Raw genomic sequence first — 18166 nt, forward strand, 5'->3', positions numbered from 1 at the left:
TTCTGCACGAAAGCGATTCTTGCGAAGCAATGTGAACACTTCTGCTTCCCAGGCACAGAGAAGGTGCTAGCAAGGAATTCTATGCCTGCCTTTCCCCAGTGCTCTGCAAGCTCTCCAGGACAACATCAAATCTGGGGCTCTCTGCTTTCTTTCGTTCTGAACAAGTGTTACTGTTTTCTGCACAAAAGCGATTCTGCGAAGCAATGTGAACACTTCTGCTTCCCAGGCACAGAGAAGGTGCTAGCAAGGAATTCTCTGCCTGCCTTTCCCCAGTGCTCTGCAAGCTCTCCAGGACAACATCGAATCTGGGGCTCTGTGCTTTCTTTCGTTCTGAACAAGTGTTACTGTTTTCTGCACAAAAGCGATTCTGCGAAGCAATGTGAACACTTCTGCTTCCCAGGCACAGAGAAGGTGCTAGCAAGGAATTCTATGCCTGCCTTTCCCCAGTGCTCTGCAAGCTTTCCAGGACAACATAGAATCTGGGGCTCTGTGCTTTCTTTCGTTCTGAACAAGTGTTAGTGTTTTCTGCGCAAAAGCGATTCTGCGAAGCAATGTGAACAGGCACAGAGAAGGTGCTAGCAGGGAATTCTCTGCCTGCCTTTCCCCAGTGCTCTGCAAGCTCTCCAGGACAACATAAAATCTGGGGCTCTGTGCTTTCTTTCCTTCTGAACAAGTGTTAGTGTTTTCTGCACAAAAGCGATTCTTGTGAAGCAATGTGAACACTTCTGCTTCCCAGGCACAGAGAAGGTGCTAGCAGGGAATTCTCTGCCTGCCTTTCCCCAGTGCTCTGCAAGCTCTCCAGGACAACATAGAATCTGGGGCTCTCTGCTTTCTTTCGTTCTGAACAAGTGTTACTGTTTTCTGCACAAAAGCGATTCTGCGAAGCAATGTGAACACTTCTGCTTCCCAGGCACAGAGAAGGTGCTAGCAAGGAATTCTCTGCCAGCCTTTCCCCAGTGCTCTGCAAGCTCTCCAGGACAACATAGAATCTGGGGCTCTGTGCTTTCTTTCGTTCTGAACAAGTGTTAGTGTTTTCTGCACAAAAGCGATTCTGCGAAGCAATGTGAACAGGCACAGAGAAGGTGCTAGCAGGGAATTCTCTGCCTGCTTTTCCCCAGTGCTCTGCAGGCTCTCCAGGACAACATAGAATCTGGGGCTCTCTGCTTTCTTTCGTTCTGAACAAGTGTTACTGTTTTCTGCACAAAAGCGAGTCTGCGAAGCAATGTGAACACTTCTGCTTCCCAGGCACAGAGAAGGTGCTAGCAGGGAATTCTCTGCCTGCCTTTCCCCAGTGCTCTGCAAGCTCTCCAGGACAACATAGAATCTGGGGCTCTGTGCTTTCTTTCCTTCTGAACAAGTGTTACTGTTTTCTGCACAAAAGCGATTCTGCGAAGCAATGTGAACACTTCTGCTTCCCAGGCACAGAGAAGGTGCTAGCAAGGAATTCTCTGCCACCCTTTCCCCAGTGCTCTGCAAGCTCTCCAGGACAACATAAAATCTGGGGCTCTCTGCTTTCTTTCGTTCTGAACAAGTGTTACTGTTTTCTGCACAAAAGCGATTCTGCGAAGCAATGTGAACACTTCTGCTTCCCAGGCACAGAGAAGGTGCTAGCAAGGAATTCTCTGCCTGCCTTTCCCCAGTGCTCTGCAAGCTCTCCAGGACAACATAGAATGTGGGGCTCTCTGCTTTCTTTCGTTCTGAACAAGTGTTACTGTTTTCTGCACAAAAGCGATTCTGCGAAGCAATGTGAACAGGCACAGAGAAGGTGCTAGCAGGGAATTCTCTGCCTGCCTTTCCCCAGTGCTCTGCAAGCTCTCCAGGACAACATAGAATCTGGGGCTCTATGCTTTCTTTCGTTCTGAACCAGTGTTACTGTTTTCTGCACAAAAGCGATTCTGCGAAGCAATGTGAACACTTCTGCTTCCCAGGCACAGAGAAGGTGCTAGCAGGGAATTCTCTGCCTGCCTTTCCCCAGTGCTCTGCAAGCTCTGCAGGACAACATAAAATCTGGGGCTCTGTGCTTTCTTTCCTTCTGAACAAGTGTTACTGTTTTCTGCACAAAAGCGATTCTTGCGAAGCAATGTGAACACTTCTGCTTCCCAGGCACAGAGAAGGTGCTAGCAAGGAATTCTATGCCTGCCTTTCCCCAGTGCTCTGCAAGCTCTCCAGGACAACATCGAATCTGGGGCTCTCTGCTTTCTTTCGTTCTGAACAAGTGTTACTGTTTTCTGCACAAAAGCGATTCTGCGAAGCAATGTGAACACATCTGATTCCCAGGCACAGAGAAGGTGCTAGCAGGGAATTCTCTGCCTGCCTTTCCCCAGTGCTCTGCAAGCTCTCCAGGACAACATAGAATCTGGGGCTCTGTGCTTTCTTTCCTTCTGAACAAGTGTTACTGTTTTCTGCACAAAAGCGATTCTTGCGAAGCAATGTGAACACTTCTGCTTCCCAGGCACAGAGAAGGTGCTAGCAAGGAATTGTCTGCCTGCCTTTCCCCAGTGCTCTGCAAGCTCTCCAGGACAACATAGAATCTGGGGCTCTGTGCTTTCTTTCCTTCTGAACAAGTGTTACTGTTTTCTGCACAAAAGCGATTCTGCGAAGCAATGTGAACAGGCACAGAGAAGGTGCTAGCAGGGAATTCTCTGCCTGCCTTTCCCCAGTGCTCTGCAAGCTCTCCAGGACAACATAAAATCTGGGGCTCTGTGCTTTCTTTCCTTCTGAACAAGTGTTACTGTTTTCTGCACGAAAGCGATTCTTGCGAAGCAATGTGAACACTTCTGCTTCCCAGGCACAGAGAAGGTGCTAGCAAGGAATTCTATGCCTGCCTTTCCCCAGTGCTCTGCAAGCTCTCCAGGACAACATAAAATCTGGGGCTCTCTGCTTTCTTTCGTTCTGAACAAGTGTTACTGTTTTCTGCACAAAAGCGATTCTGCGAAGCAATGTGAACACTTCTGCTTCCCAGGCACAGAGAAGGTGCTAGCAAGGAATTCTCTGCCTGCCTTTCCCCAGTGCTCTGCAAGCTCTCCAGGACAACATCGAATCTGGGGCTCTGTGCTTTCTTTCGTTCTGAACAAGTGTTACTGTTTTCTGCACAAAAGCGATTCTGCGAAGCAATGTGAACACTTCTGCTTCCCAGGCACAGAGAAGGTGCTAGCAAGGAATTCTATACCTGCCTTTCCCCAGTGCTCTGCAAGCTTTCCAGGACAACATAGAATCTGGGGCTCTGTGCTTTCTTTCGTTCTGAACAAGTGTTAGTGTTTTCTGCACAAAAGCGATTCTGCGAAGCAATGTGAACAGGCACAGAGAAGGTGCTAGCAGGGAATTCTCTGCCTGCCTTTCCCCAGTGCTCTGCAAGCTCTCCAGGACAACATAAAATCTGGGGCTCTCTGCTTTCTTTCCTTCTGAACAAGTGTTAGTGTTTTCTGCACAAAAGCGATTCTTGTGAAGCAATGTGAACACTTCTGCTTCCCAGGCACAGAGAAGGTGCTAGCAGGGAATTCTCTGCCTGCCTTTCCCCAGTGCTCTGCAAGCTCTCCAGGACAACATAGAATCTGGGGCTCTCTGCTTTCTTTCGTTCTGAACAAGTGTTACTGTTTTCTGCACAAAAGCGATTCTGCGAAGCAATGTGAACACTTCTGCTTCCCAGGCACAGAGAAGGTGCTAGCAAGGAATTCTCTGCCAGCCTTTCCCCAGTGCTCTGCAAGCTCTCCAGGACAACATAGAATCTGGGGCTCTGTGCTTTCTTTCGTTCTGAACAAGTGTTAGTGTTTTCTGCACAAAAGCGATTCTGCGAAGCAATGTGAACAGGCACAGAGAAGGTGCTAGCAGGGAATTCTCTGCCTGCCTTTCCCCAGTGCTCTGCAGGCTCTCCAGGACAACATAGAATCTGGGGCTCTATGCTTTCTTTCGTTCTGAACAAGTGTTACTGTTTTCTGCACAAAAGCGATTCTGCGAAGCAATGTGAACACTTCTGCTTCCCAGGCACAGAGAAGGTGCTAGCAGGGAATTCTCTGCCTGCCTTTCCCCAGTGCTCTGCAAGCTCTCCAGGACAACATAGAATCTGGGGCTCTGTGCTTTCTTTCCTTCTGAACAAGTGTTACTGTTTTCTGCACAAAAGCGATTCTGCGAAGCAATGTGAACACTTCTGCTTCCCAGGCACAGAGAAGGTGCTAGCAAGGAATTCTCTGCCACCCTTTCCCCAGTGCTCTGCAAGCTCTCCAGGACAACATAAAATCTGGGGCTCTCTGCTTTCTTTCGTTCTGAACAAGTGTTACTGTTTTCTGCACAAAAGCGATTCTGCGAAGCAATGTGAACACTTCTGCTTCCCAGGCACAGAGAAGGTGCTAGCAAGGAATTCTCTGCCTGCCTTTCCCCAGTGCTCTGCAAGCTCTCCAGGACAACATAGAATGTGGGGCTCTCTGCTTTCTTTCGTTCTGAACAAGTGTTACTGTTTTCTGCACAAAAGCGATTCTGCGAAGCAATGTGAACACTTCTGCTTCCCAGGCACAGAGAAGGTGCTAGCAGGGAATTCTCTGCCTGCCTTTCCCCAGTGCTCTGCAAGCTCTGCAGGACAACATAAAATCTGGGGCTCTGTGCTTTCTTTCCTTCTGAACAAGTGTTACTGTTTTCTGCACAAAAGCGATTCTTGCGAAGCAATGTGAACACATCTGCTTCCCAGGCACAGAGAAGGTGCTAGCAAGGAATTCTATGCCTGCCTTTCCCCAGTGCTCTGCAAGCTCTCCAGGACAACATAAAATCTGGGGCTCTCTGCTTTCTTTCGTTCTGAACAAGTGTTACTGTTTTCTGCACAAAAGCGATTCTGCGAAGCAATGTGAACACATCTGATTCCCAGGCACAGAGAAGGTGCTAGCAGGGAATTCTCTGCCTGCCTTTCCCCAGTGCTCTGCAAGCTCTCCAGGACAACATAGAATCTGGGGCTCTGTGCTTTCTTTCCTTCTGAACAAGTGTTACTGTTTTCTGCACAAAAGCGATTCTTGCGAAGCAATGTGAACACTTCTGCTTCCCAGGCACAGAGAAGGTGCTAGCAAGGAATTGTCTGCCTGCCTTTCCCCAGTGCTCTGCAAGCTCTCCAGGACAACATAGAATCTGGGGCTCTGTGCTTTCTTTCCTTCTGAACAAGTGTTACTGTTTTCTGCACAAAAGCGATTCTGCGAAGCAATGTGAACAGGCACAGAGAAGGTGCTAGCAGGGAATTCTCTGCCTGCCTTTCCCCAGTGCTCTGCAAGCTCTCCAGGACAACATAAAATCTGGGGCTCTGTGCTTTCTTTCCTTCTGAACAAGTGTTACTGTTTTCTGCACAAAAGCGATTCTTGCGAAGCAATGTGAACACTTCTGCTTCCCAGGCACAGAGAAGGTGCTAGCAAGGAATTCTATGCCTGCCTTTGCCCAGTGCTCTGCAAGCTCTCCAGGACAACATAAAATCTGGGGCTCTCTGCTTTCTTTCGTTCTGAACAAGTGTTACTGTTTTCTGCACAAAAGCGATTCTGCGAAGCAATGTGAACACTTCTGCTTCCCAGGCACAGAGAAGGTGCTAGCAAGGAATTCTCTGCCTGCCTTTCCCCAGTGCTCTGCAAGCTCTCCAGGACAACATCGAATCTGGGGCTCTGTGCTTTCTTTCCTTCTGAACAAGTGTTACTGTTTTCTGCACAAAAGCGATTCTGCGAAGCAATGTGAACACTTCTGCTTCCCAGGCACAGAGAAGGTGCTAGCAAGGAATTCTCTGCCTGCCTTTCCCCAGTGCTCTGCAAGCTTTCCAGGACAACATAGAATCTGGGGCTCTGTGCTTTCTTTCCTTCTGAACAAGTGTTAGTGTTTTCTGCACAAAAGCGATTCTGCGAAGCAATGTGAACAGGCACAGAGAAGGTGCTAGCAGGGAATTCTCTGCCTGCCTTTCCCCAGTGCTCTGCAAGCTCTCCAGGACAACATAGAATCTGGGGCTCTCTGCTTTCTTTCGTTCTGAACAAGTGTTACTGTTTTCTGCACAAAAGCGATTCTGCGAAGCAATGTGAACACATCTGCTTCCCAGGCACAGAGAAGGTGCTAGCAGGGAATTCTCTGCCTGCCTTTCCCCAGTGCTCTGCAAGCTCTCCAGGACAACATAGAATCTGGGGCTCTGTGCTTTCTTTCCTTCTGAACAAGTGTTACTGTTTTCTGCACAAAAGCGATTCTGCGAAGCAATGTGAACAGGCACAGAGAAGGTGCTAGCAGGGAATTCTCTGCCTGCCTTTCCCCAGTGCTCTGCAAGCTCTCCAGGACAACATCAAATCTGGGGCTCTGTGCTTTCTTTCCTTCTGAACAAGTGTTACTGTTTTCTGCACGAAAGCGATTCTTGCGAAGCAATGTGAACACTTCTGCTTCCCAGGCACAGAGAAGGTGCTAGCAAGGAATTCTATGCCTGCCTTTCCCCAGTGCTCTGCAAGCTCTCCAGGACAACATCAAATCTGGGGCTCTCTGCTTTCTTTCGTTCTGAACAAGTGTTACTGTTTTCTGCACAAAAGCGATTCTGCGAAGCAATGTGAACACTTCTGCTTCCCAGGCACAGAGAAGGTGCTAGCAAGGAATTCTCTGCCTGCCTTTCCCCAGTGCTCTGCAAGCTCTCCAGGACAACATCGAATCTGGGGCTCTGTGCTTTCTTTCGTTCTGAACAAGTGTTACTGTTTTCTGCACAAAAGCGATTCTGCGAAGCAATGTGAACACTTCTGCTTCCCAGGCACAGAGAAGGTGCTAGCAAGGAATTCTATGCCTGCCTTTCCCCAGTGCTCTGCAAGCTTTCCAGGACAACATAGAATCTGGGGCTCTGTGCTTTCTTTCGTTCTGAACAAGTGTTACTGTTTTCTGCACAAAAGCGATTCTGCGAAGCAATGTGAACAGGCACAGAGAAGGTGCTAGCAGGGAATTCTCTGCCTGCTTTTCCCCAGTGCTCTGCAGGCTCTCCAGGACAACATAGAATCTGGGGCTCTATGCTTTCTTTCGTTCTGAACAAGTGTTACTGTTTTCTGCACAAAAGCGAGTCTGCGAAGCAATGTGAACACTTCTGCTTCCCAGGCACAGAGAAGGTGCTAGCAGGGAATTCTCTGCCTGCCTTTCCCCAGTGCTCTGCAAGCTCTCCAGGACAACATAGAATCTGGGGCTCTGTGCTTTCTTTCCTTCTGAACAAGTGTTACTGTTTTCTGCACAAAAGCGATTCTGCGAAGCAATGTGAACACTTCTGCTTCCCAGGCACAGAGAAGGTGCTAGCAAGGAATTCTCTGCCACCCTTTCCCCAGTGCTCTGCAAGCTCTCCAGGACAACATAAAATCTGGGGCTCTCTGCTTTCTTTCGTTCTGAACAAGTGTTACTGTTTTCTGCACAAAAGCGATTCTGCGAAGCAATGTGAACACTTCTGCTTCCCAGGCACAGAGAAGGTGCTAGCAAGGAATTCTCTGCCTGCCTTTCCCCAGTGCTCTGCAAGCTCTCCAGGACAACATAGAATGTGGGGCTCTCTGCTTTCTTTCGTTCTGAACAAGTGTTACTGTTTTCTGCACAAAAGCGATTCTGCGAAGCAATGTGAACAGGCACAGAGAAGGTGCTAGCAGGGAATTCTCTGCCTGTCTTTCCCCAGTGCTCTGCAGGCTCTCCAGGACAACATAGAATCTGGGGCTCTATGCTTTCTTTCGTTCTGAACCAGTGTTACTGTTTTCTGCACAAAAGCGATTCTGCGAAGCAATGTGAACACTTCTGCTTCCCAGGCACAGAGAAGGTGCTAGCAGGGAATTCTCTGCCTGCCTTTCCCCAGTGCTCTGCAAGCTCTGCAGGACAACATAAAATCTGGGGCTCTGTGCTTTCTTTCCTTCTGAACAAGTGTTACTGTTTTCTGCACAAAAGCGATTCTTGCGAAGCAATGTGAACACATCTGCTTCCCAGGCACAGAGAAGGTGCTAGCAAGGAATTCTATGCCTGCCTTTCCCCAGTGCTCTGCAAGCTCTCCAGGACAACATAAAATCTGGGGCTCTCTGCTTTCTTTCGTTCTGAACAAGTGTTACTGTTTTCTGCACAAAAGCGATTCTGCGAAGCAATGTGAACACATCTGATTCCCAGGCACAGAGAAGGTGCTAGCAGGGAATTCTCTGCCTGCCTTTCCCCAGTGCTCTGCAAGCTCTCCAGGACAACATAGAATCTGGGGCTCTGTGCTTTCTTTCCTTCTGAACAAGTGTTACTGTTTTCTGCACAAAAGCGATTCTTGCGAAGCAATGTGAACACTTCTGCTTCCCAGGCACAGAGAAGGTGCTAGCAAGGAATTGTCTGCCTGCCTTTCCCCAGTGCTCTGCAAGCTCTCCAGGACAACATAGAATCTGGGGCTCTGTGCTTTCTTTCCTTCTGAACAAGTGTTACTGTTTTCTGCACAAAAGCGATTCTGCGAAGCAATGTGAACAGGCACAGAGAAGGTGCTAGCAGGGAATTCTCTGCCTGCCTTTCCCCAGTGCTCTGCAAGCTCTCCAGGACAACATAAAATCTGGGGCTCTGTGCTTTCTTTCCTTCTGAACAAGTGTTACTGTTTTCTGCACGAAAGCGATTCTTGCGAAGCAATGTGAACACTTCTGCTTCCCAGGCACAGAGAAGGTGCTAGCAAGGAATTCTATGCCTGCCTTTGCCCAGTGCTCTGCAAGCTCTCCAGGACAACATAAAATCTGGGGCTCTCTGCTTTCTTTCGTTCTGAACAAGTGTTACTGTTTTCTGCACAAAAGCGATTCTGCGAAGCAATGTGAACACTTCTGCTTCCCAGGCACAGAGAAGGTGCTAGCAAGGAATTCTCTGCCTGCCTTTCCCCAGTGCTCTGCAAGCTCTCCAGGACAACATAGAATCTGGGGCTCTGTGCTTTCTTTCGTTCTGAACAAGTGTTACTGTTTTCTGCACAAAAGCGATTCTGCGAAGCAATGTGAACACTTCTGCTTCCCAGGCACAGAGAAGGTGCTAGCAAGGAATTCTCTGCCTGCCTTTCCCCAGTGCTCTGCAAGCTTTCCAGGACAACATAGAATCTGGGGCTCTGTGCTTTCTTTCCTTCTGAACAAGTGTTAGTGTTTTCTGCACAAAAGCGATTCTGCGAAGCAATGTGAACAGGCACAGAGAAGGTGCTAGCAGGGAATTCTCTGCCTGCCTTTCCCCAGTGCTCTGCAAGCTCTCCAGGACAACATAAAATCTGGGCTCTGTGCTTTCTTTCCTTCTGAACAAGTGTTAGTGTTTTCTGCACAAAAGCGATTCTTGCGAAGCAATGTGAACACTTCTGCTTCCCAGGCACAGAGAAGGTGCTAGCAGGGAATTCTCTGCCTGCCTTTCCCCAGTGCTCTGCAAGCTCTCCAGGACAACATAAAATCTGGGGCTCTCTGCTTTCTTTCGTTCTGAACAAGTGTTACTGTTTTCTGCACAAAAGCGATTCTGCGAAGCAATGTGAACACTTCTGCTTCCCAGGCACAGAGAAGGTGCTAGCAAGGAATTCTCTGCCAGCCTTTCCCCAGTGCTCTGCAAGCTCTCCAGGACAACATAGAATCTGGGGCTCTCTGCTTTCTTTCGTTCTGAACAAGTGTTACTGTTTTCTGCACAAAAGCGATTCTGCGAAGCAATGTGAACAGGCACAGAGAAGGTGCTAGCAGGGAATTCTCTGCCTGCCTTTCCCCAGTGCTCTGCAGGCTCTCCAGGACAACATAGAATCTGGGGCTCTCTGCTTTCTTTCGTTCTGAACAAGTGTTAGTGTTTTCTGCACAAAAGCGATTCTGCGAAGCAATGTGAACACTTCTGCTTCCCAGGCACAGAGAAGGTGCTAGCAGGGAATTCTCTGCCTGCCTTTCCCCAGTGCTCTGCAAGCTCTCCAGGACAACATAGAATCTGGGGCTCTGTGCTTTCTTTCCTTCTGAACAAGTGTTACTGTTTTCTGCACAAAAGCGATTCTGCGAAGCAATGTGAACACTTCTGCTTCCCAGGCACAGAGAAGGTGCTAGCAAGGAATTCTATGCCTGCCTTTCCCCAGTGCTCTGCAAGCTCTCCAGGACAACATAAAATCTGGGGCTCTGTGCTTTCTTTCGTTCTGAACAAGTGTTACTGTTTTCTGCACAAAAGCGATTCTGCGAAGCAATGTGAACACATCTGCTTCCCAGGCACAGAGAAGGTGCTAGCAAGGAATTCTCTGCCTGCCTTTCCCCAGTGCTCTGCAAGCTCTCCAGGACAACATAGAATCTGGGGCTCTGTGCTTTCTTTCGTTCTGAACAAGTGTTACTGTTTTCTGCACAAAAGCGATTCTGCGAAGCAATGTGAACACTTCTGCTTCCCAGGCACAGAGAAGGTGCTAGCAAGGAATTCTCTGCCTGCCTTTCCCCAGTGCTCTGCAAGCTCTCCAGGACAACATAGAATGTGGGGCTCTCTGCTTTCTTTCGTTCTGAACAAGTGTTACTGTTTTCTGCACAAAAGCGATTCTGCGAAGCAATGTGAACAGGCACAGAGAAGGTGCTAGCAGGGAATTCTCTGCCTGCCTTTCCCCAGTGCTCTGCAAGCTCTCCAGGACAACATAGAATCTGGGGCTCTATGCTTTCTTTCGTTCTGAACAAGTGTTACTGTTTTCTGCACAAAAGCGATTCTGCGAAGCAATGTGAACACTTCTGCTTCCCAGGCACAGAGAAGGTGCTAGCAGGGAATTCTCTGCCTGCCTTTCCCCAGTGCTCTGCAAGCTCTCCAGGACAACATAAAATCTGGGGCTCTGTGCTTTCTTTCCTTCTGAACAAGTGTTACTGTTTTCTGCACAAAAGCGATTCTTGCGAAGCAATGTGAACACATCTGCTTCCCAGGCACAGAGAAGGTGCTAGCAAGGAATTCTCTGCCTGCCTTTCCCCAGTGCTCTGCAAGCTCTCCAGGACGACATAAAACCTGGGGCTCTCTGCTTTCTTTCGTTCTGAACAAGTGTTACTGTTTTCTGCACAAAAGCGATTCTGCGAAGCAATGTGAACACATCTGCTTCCCAGGCACAGAGAAGGTGCTAGCAAGGAATTCTCTGCCTGCCTTTCCCCAGTGCTCTGCAAGCTCTCCAGGACAACATAAAATCTGGGGCTCTCTGCTTTCTTTCCTTCTGAACAAGTGTTACTGTTTTCTGCACAAAAGCGAGTCTGCGAAGCAATGTGAACACTTCTGCTTCCCAGGCACAGAGAAGGTGCTAGCAGGGAATTCTCTGCCTGCCTTTCCCCAGTGCTCTGCAAGCTCTCCAGGACAACATAGAATCTGGGGCTCTCTGCTTTCTTTCGTTATGAACAAGTGTTACTGTTTTCTGCACAAAAGCGATTCTGCGAAGCAATGTGAACAGGCACAGAGAAGGTGCTAGCAGGGAATTCTCTGCCTGCCTTTCCCCAGTGCTCTGCAAGCTCTCCAGGACAACATAAAATCTGGGGCTCTCTGCTTTCTTTCGTTCTGAACAAGTGTTACTGTTTTCTGCACAAAAGCGATTCTGTGAAGCAATGTGAACTCTTCTGCTTCCCAGGCACAGAGAAGGTGCTAGCAAGGAATTCTCTGCCTGCCTTTCCCCAGTGCTCTGCAAGCTCTCCAGGACAACATAGAATCTGGGGCTCTCTGCTTTCTTTCCTTCTGAACAAGTGTTACTGTTTTCTGCACAAAAGCGATTCTGCGAAGCAATGTGAACACTTCTGCTTCCCAGGCACAGAGAAGGTGCTAGCAAGGAATTCTCTGCCTGTCTTTCCCCAGTGCTCTGCAAGCTCTCCAGGACAACATAGAATCTGGGGCTCTATGCTTTCTTTCGTTCTGAACAAGTGTTACTGTTTTCTGCACAAAAGCGATTCTGCGAAGCAATGTGAACAGGCACAGAGAAGGTGCTAGCAGGGAATTCTCTGCCTGCCTTTCCCCAGTGCTCTGCAAGCTCTCCAGGACAACATAGAATCTGGGGCTCTCTGCTTTCTTTCGTTCTGAACAAGTGTTACTGTTTTCTGCACAAAAGCGATTCTGCGAAGCAATGTGAACACTTCTGCTTCCCAGGCACAGAGAAGGTGCTAGCAAGGAATTCTCTGCCAGCCTTTCCCCAGTGCTCTGCAAGCTCTCCAGGACAACATAGAATCTGGGGCTCTGTGCTTTCTTTCGTTCTGAACAAGTGTTAGTGTTTTCTGCACAAAAGCGATTCTGCGAAGCAATGTGAACAGGCACAGAGAAGGTGCTAGCAGGGAATTCTCTGCCTGCCTTTCCCCAGTGCTCTGCAGGCTCTCCAGGACAACATAGAATCTGGGGCTCTATGCTTTCTTTCGTTCTGAACAAGTGTTACTGTTTTCTGCACAAAAGCGAGTCTGCGAAGCAATGTGAACACTTCTGCTTCCCAGGCACAGAGAAGGTGCTAGCAGGGAATTCTCTGCCTGCCTTTCCCCAGTGCTCTGCAAGCTCTCCAGGACAACATAGAATCTGGGGCTCTGTGCTTTCTTTCCTTCTGAACAAGTGTTACTGTTTTCTGCACAAAAGCGATTCTGCGAAGCAATGTGAACACTTCTGCTTCCCAGGCACAGAGAAGGTGCTAGCAAGGAATTCTCTGCCACCCTTTCCCCAGTGCTCTGCAAGCTCTCCAGGACAACATAAAATCTGGGGCTCTCTGCTTTCTTTCGTTCTGAACAAGTGTTACTGTTTTCTGCACAAAAGCGATTCTGCGAAGCAATGTGAACACTTCTGCTTCCCAGGCACAGAGAAGGTGCTAGCAAGGAATTCTCTGCCTGCCTTTCCCCAGTGCTCTGCAAGCTCTCCAGGACAACATAGAATGTGGGGCTCTCTGCTTTCTTTCGTTCTGAACAAGTGTTACTGTTTTCTGCACAAAAGCGATTCTGCGAAGCAATGTGAACAGGCACAGAGAAGGTGCTAGCAGGGAATTCTCTGCCTGCCTTTCCCCAGTGCTCTGCAGGCTCTCCAGGACAACATAGAATCTGGGGCTCTATGCTTTCTTTCGTTCTGAACCAGTGTTACTGTTTTCTGCACAAAAGCGATTCTGCGAAGCAATGTGAACACTTCTGCTTCCCAGGCACAGAGAAGGTGCTAGCAGGGAATTCTCTGCCTGCCTTTCCCCAGTGCTCTGCAAGCTCTGCAGGACAACATAAAATCTGGGGCTCTGTGCTTTCTTTCCTTCTGAACAAGTGTTACTGTTTTCTGCACAAAAGCGATTCTTGCGAAGCAATGTGAACACATCTGCTTCCCAGGCACAGAGAAGTGCTAGCAAGGAATTCTATGCCTGCCTTTCCCCAGTGCTCTGCAAGCTCTCCAGGACAACATAAAATCTGGGGCTCTCTGCTTTCTTTCGTTCTGAACAAGTGTTACTGTTTTCTGCACAAAAGCGATTCTGCGAAGCAATGTGAACACATCTGATTCCCAGGCACAGAGAAGGTGCTAGCAGGGAATTCTCTGCCTGCCTTTCCCCAGTGCTCTGCAAGCTCTCCAGGACAACATAGAATCTGGGGCTCTGTGCTTTCTTTCCTTCTGAACAAGTGTTACTGTTTTCTGCACAAAAGCGATTCTTGCGAAGCAATGTGAACACTTCTGCTTCCCAGGCACAGAGAAGGTGCTAGCAAGGAATTGTCTGCCTGCCTTTCCCCAGTGCTCTGCAAGCTCTCCAGGACAACATAGAATCTGGGGCTCTGTGCTTTCTTTCCTTCTGAACAAGTGTTACTGTTTTCTGCACAAAAGCGATTCTGCGAAGCAATGTGAACAGGCACAGAGAAGGTGCTAGCAGGGAATTCTCTGCCTGCCTTTCCCCAGTGCTCTGCAAGCTCTCCAGGACAACATAAAATCTGGGGCTCTGTGCTTTCTTTCCTTCTGAACAAGTGTTACTGTTTTCTGCACAAAAGCGATTCTTGCGAAGCAATGTGAACACTTCTGCTTCCCAGGCACAGAGAAGGTGCTAGCAAGGAATTCTATGCCTGCCTTTCCCCAGTGCTCTGCAAGCTCTCCAGGACAACATAAAATCTGGGGCTCTCTGCTTTCTTTCGTTCTGAACAAGTGTTACTGTTTTCTGCACAAAAGCGATTCTGCGAAGCAATGTGAACACTTCTGCTTCCCAGGCACAGAGAAGGTGCTAGCAAGGAATTCTCTGCCTGCCTTTCCCCAGTGCTCTGCAAGCTCTCCAGGACAACATAGAATCTGGGGCTCTGTGCTTTCTTTCGTTCTGAACAAGTGTTAGTGTTTTCTGCACAAAAGCGATTCTGCGAAGCAATGTGAACAGGCACAGAGAAGGTGCTAGCAGGGAATTCTCTGCCTGCCTTTCCCCAGTGCTCTGCAAGCTCTCCAGGACAACATAAAATCTGGGGCTCTGTGCTTTCTTTCCTTCTGAACAAGTGTTACTGTTTTCTGCACGAAAGCGATTCTTGCGAAGCAATGTGAACACTTCTGCTTCCCAGGCACAGAGAAGGTGCTAGCAAGGAATTCTATGCCTGCCTTTGCCCAGTGCTCTGCAAGCTCTCCAGGACAACATAAAATCTGGGGCTCTCTGCTTTCTTTCGTTCTGAACAAGTGTTACTGTTTTCTGCACAAAAGCGACTCTGCGAAGCAATGTGAAAACTTCTGCTTCCCAGGCACAGAGAAGGTGCTAGCAAGGAATTCTCTGCCTGCCTTTCCCCAGTGCTCTGCAAGCTCTCCAGGACAACATCGAATCTGGGGCTCTGTGCTTTCTTTCGTTCTGAACAAGTGTTACTGTTTTCTGCACAAAAGCGATTCTGCGAAGCAATGTGAACACTTCTGCTTCCCAGGCACAGAGAAGGTGCTAGCAAGGAATTCTCTGCCTGCCTTTCCCCAGTGCTCTGCAAGCTTTCCAGGACAACATAGAATCTGGGGCTCTGTGCTTTCTTTCCTTCTGAACAAGTGTTAGTGTTTTCTGCACAAAAGCGATTCTGCGAAGCAATGTGAACAGGCACAGAGAAGGTGCTAGCAAGGAATTCTCTGCCTGCCTTTCCCCAGTGCTCTGCAAGCTCTCCAGGACAACATAAAATCTGGGGCTCTGTGCTTTCTTTCCTTCTGAACAAGTGTTAGTGTTTTCTGCACAAAAGCGATTCTTGCGAAGCAATGTGAACACTTCTGCTTCCCAGGCACAGAGAAGGTGCTAGCAGGGAATTCTCTGCCTGCCTTTCCCCAGTGCTCTGCAAGCTCTCCAGGACAACATAAAATCTGGGGCTCTCTGCTTTCTTTCGTTCTGAACAAGTGTTACTGTTTTCTGCACAAAAGCGATTCTGCGAAGCAATGTGAACACTTCTGCTTCCCAGGCACAGAGAAGGTGCTAGCAGGGAATTCTCTGCCAGCCTTTCCCCAGTGCTCTGCAAGCTCTCCAGGACAACATAGAATCTGGGGCTCTCTGCTTTCTTTCGTTCTGAACAAGTGTTACTGTTTTCTGCACAAAAGCGATTCTGCGAAGCAATGTGAACAGGCACAGAGAAGGTGCTAGCAGGGAATTCTCTGCCTGCCTTTCCCCAGTGCTCTGCAAGCTCTCCAGGACAACATAGAATCTGGGGCTCTATGCTTTCTTTCGTTCTGAACAAGTGTTAGTGTTTTCTGCACAAAAGCGATTCTGCGAAGCAATCTGAACACTTCTGCTTCCCAGGCACAGAGAAGGTGCTAGCAGGGAATTCTCTGCCTGCCTTTCCCCAGTGCTCTGCAAGCTCTCCAGGACAACATAGAATCTGGGGCTCTGTGCTTTCTTTCCTTCTGAACAAGTGTTACTGTTTTCTGCACAAAAGCGATTCTGCGAAGCAATGTGAACACTTCTGCTTCCCAGGCACAGAGAAGGTGCTAGCAAGGAATTCTCTGCCTGCCTTTCCCCAGTGCTCTGCAAGCTCTCCAGGACAACATAAAATCTGGGGCTCTCTGCTTTCTTTCGTTCTGAACAAGTGTTACTGTTTTCTGCACAAAAGCGATTCTGCGAAGCAATGTGAACACATCTGCTTCCCAGGCACAGAGAAGGTGCTAGCAAGGAATTCTCTGCCTGCCTTTCCCCAGTGCTCTGCAAGCTCTCCAGGACAACATAGAATCTGGGGCTCTGTGCTTTCTTTCGTTCTGAACAAGTGTTACTGTTTTCTGCACAAAAGCGATTCTGCGAAGCAATGTGAACACTTCTGCTTCCCAGGCACAGAGAAGGTGCTAGCAAGGAATTCTCTGCCTGCCTTTCCCCAGTGCTCTGCAAGCTCTCCAGGACAACATAGAATGTGGGGCTCTCTGCTTTCTTTCGTTCTGAACAAGTGTTACTGTTTTCTGCACAAAAGCGATTCTGCGAAGCAATGTGAACAGGCACAGAGAAGGTGCTAGCAGGGAATTCTCTGCCTGCCTTTCCCCAGTGCTCTGCAAGCTCTCCAGGACAACATAGAATCTGGGGCTCTATGCTTTCTTTCGTTCTGAACAAGTGTTACTGTTTTCTGCACAAAAGCGATTCTGCGAAGCAATGTGAACACTTCTGCTTCCCAGGCACAGAGAAGGTGCTAGCAGGGAATTCTCTGCCTGCCTTTCCCCAGTGCTCTGCAAGCTCTCCAGGACAACATAAAATCTGGGGCTCTGTGCTTTCTTTCCTTCTGAACAAGTGTTACTGTTTTCTGCACAAAAGCGATTCTTGCGAAGCAATGTGAACACATCTGCTTCCCAGGCACAGAGAAGGTGCTAGCAAGGAATTCTATGCCTGCCTTTCCCCAGTGCTCTGCAAGCTCTCCAGGACAACATAAAATCTGGGGCTCTCTGCTTTCTTTCGTTCTGAACAAGTGTTACTGTTTTCTGCACAAAAGCGATTCTGCGAAGCAATGTGAACACATCTGCTTCCCAGGCACAGAGAAGGTGCTAGCAAGGAATTCTCTGCCTGCCTTTCCCCAGTGCTCTGCAAGCTCTCCAGGACAACATAAAATCTGGGGCTCTCTGCTTTCTTTCCTTCTGAACAAGTGTTACTGTTTTCTGCACAAAAGCGATTCTGCGAAGCAATGTGAACACTTCTGCTTCCCAGGCACAGAGAAGGTGCTAGCAGGGAATTCTCTGCCTGCCTTTCCCCAGTGCTCTGCAAGCTCTCCAGGACAACATAGAATCTGGGGCTCTCTGCTTTCTTTCGTTCTGAACAAGTGTTACTGTTTTCTGCACAAAAGCGATTCTGCGAAGCAATGTGAACAGGCACAGAGAAGGTGCTAGCAGGGAATTCTCTGCCTGCCTTTCCCCAGTGCTCTGCAAGCTCTCCAGGACAACATAAAATCTGGGGCTCTCTGCTTTCTTTCGTTTTGAACAAGTGTTACTGTTTTCTGCACAAAAGCGATTCTGTGAAGCAATGTGAACTCTTCTGCTTCCCAGGCACAGAGAAAGTGCTAGCAAGGAATTCTCTGCCTGCCTTTCCCCAGTGCTCTGCAAGCTCTCCAGGACAACATAGAATCTGGGGCTCTCTGCTTTCTTTCCTTCTGAACAAGTGTTACTGTTTTCTGCACAAAAGCGATTCTGCGAAGCAATGTGAACACTTCTGCTTCCCAGGCACAGAGAAGGTGCTAGCAAGGAATTCTCTGCCTGTCTTTCCCCAGTGCTCTGCAAGCTCTCCAGGACAACATAGAATCTGGGGCTCTGTGCTCTGTTTGGTTCTGAACAAGTGTTACTGTTTTCTGCACAAAAGCGATTCTGCGAAGCAATGTGAACAGGCACAGAGAAGGTGCTAGCAGGGAATTCTCTGCCTGCCTTTCCCCAGTGCTCTGCAAGCTCTCCAGGACAACATAAAATCTGGGGCTCTGTGCTTTCTTTCCTTCTGAACAAGTGTTACTGTTTTCTGCACAAAAGCGATTCTGCGAAGCAATGTGAACACTTCTGCTTCCCAGGCACAGAGAAGGTGCTAGCAAGGAATTCTCTGCCTGCCTTTCCCCAGTGCTCTGCAAGCTTTCCAGGACAACATAGAATCTGGGGCTCTCTGCTTTCTTTCGTTCTGAACAAGTGTTACTGTTTTCTGCACAAAAGCGATTCTGCGAAGCAATGTGAACACTTCTGCTTCCCAGGCACAGAGAAGGTGCTAGCAAGGAATTCTCTGCCTGCCTTTCCCCAGTGCTCTGCAAGCTCTGCAGGACAACATAAAATCTGGGGCTCTGTGCTTTCTTTCCTTCTGAACAAGTGTTACTGTTTTCTGCACAAAAGCGATTCTGCGAAGCAATGTGAACAGGCA

Source organism: Strix aluco, chromosome 35 (genome assembly GCF_031877795.1).
Source record: "Strix aluco isolate bStrAlu1 chromosome 35, bStrAlu1.hap1, whole genome shotgun sequence".
Lineage (NCBI taxonomy): Eukaryota > Metazoa > Chordata > Aves > Strigiformes > Strigidae > Strix > Strix aluco.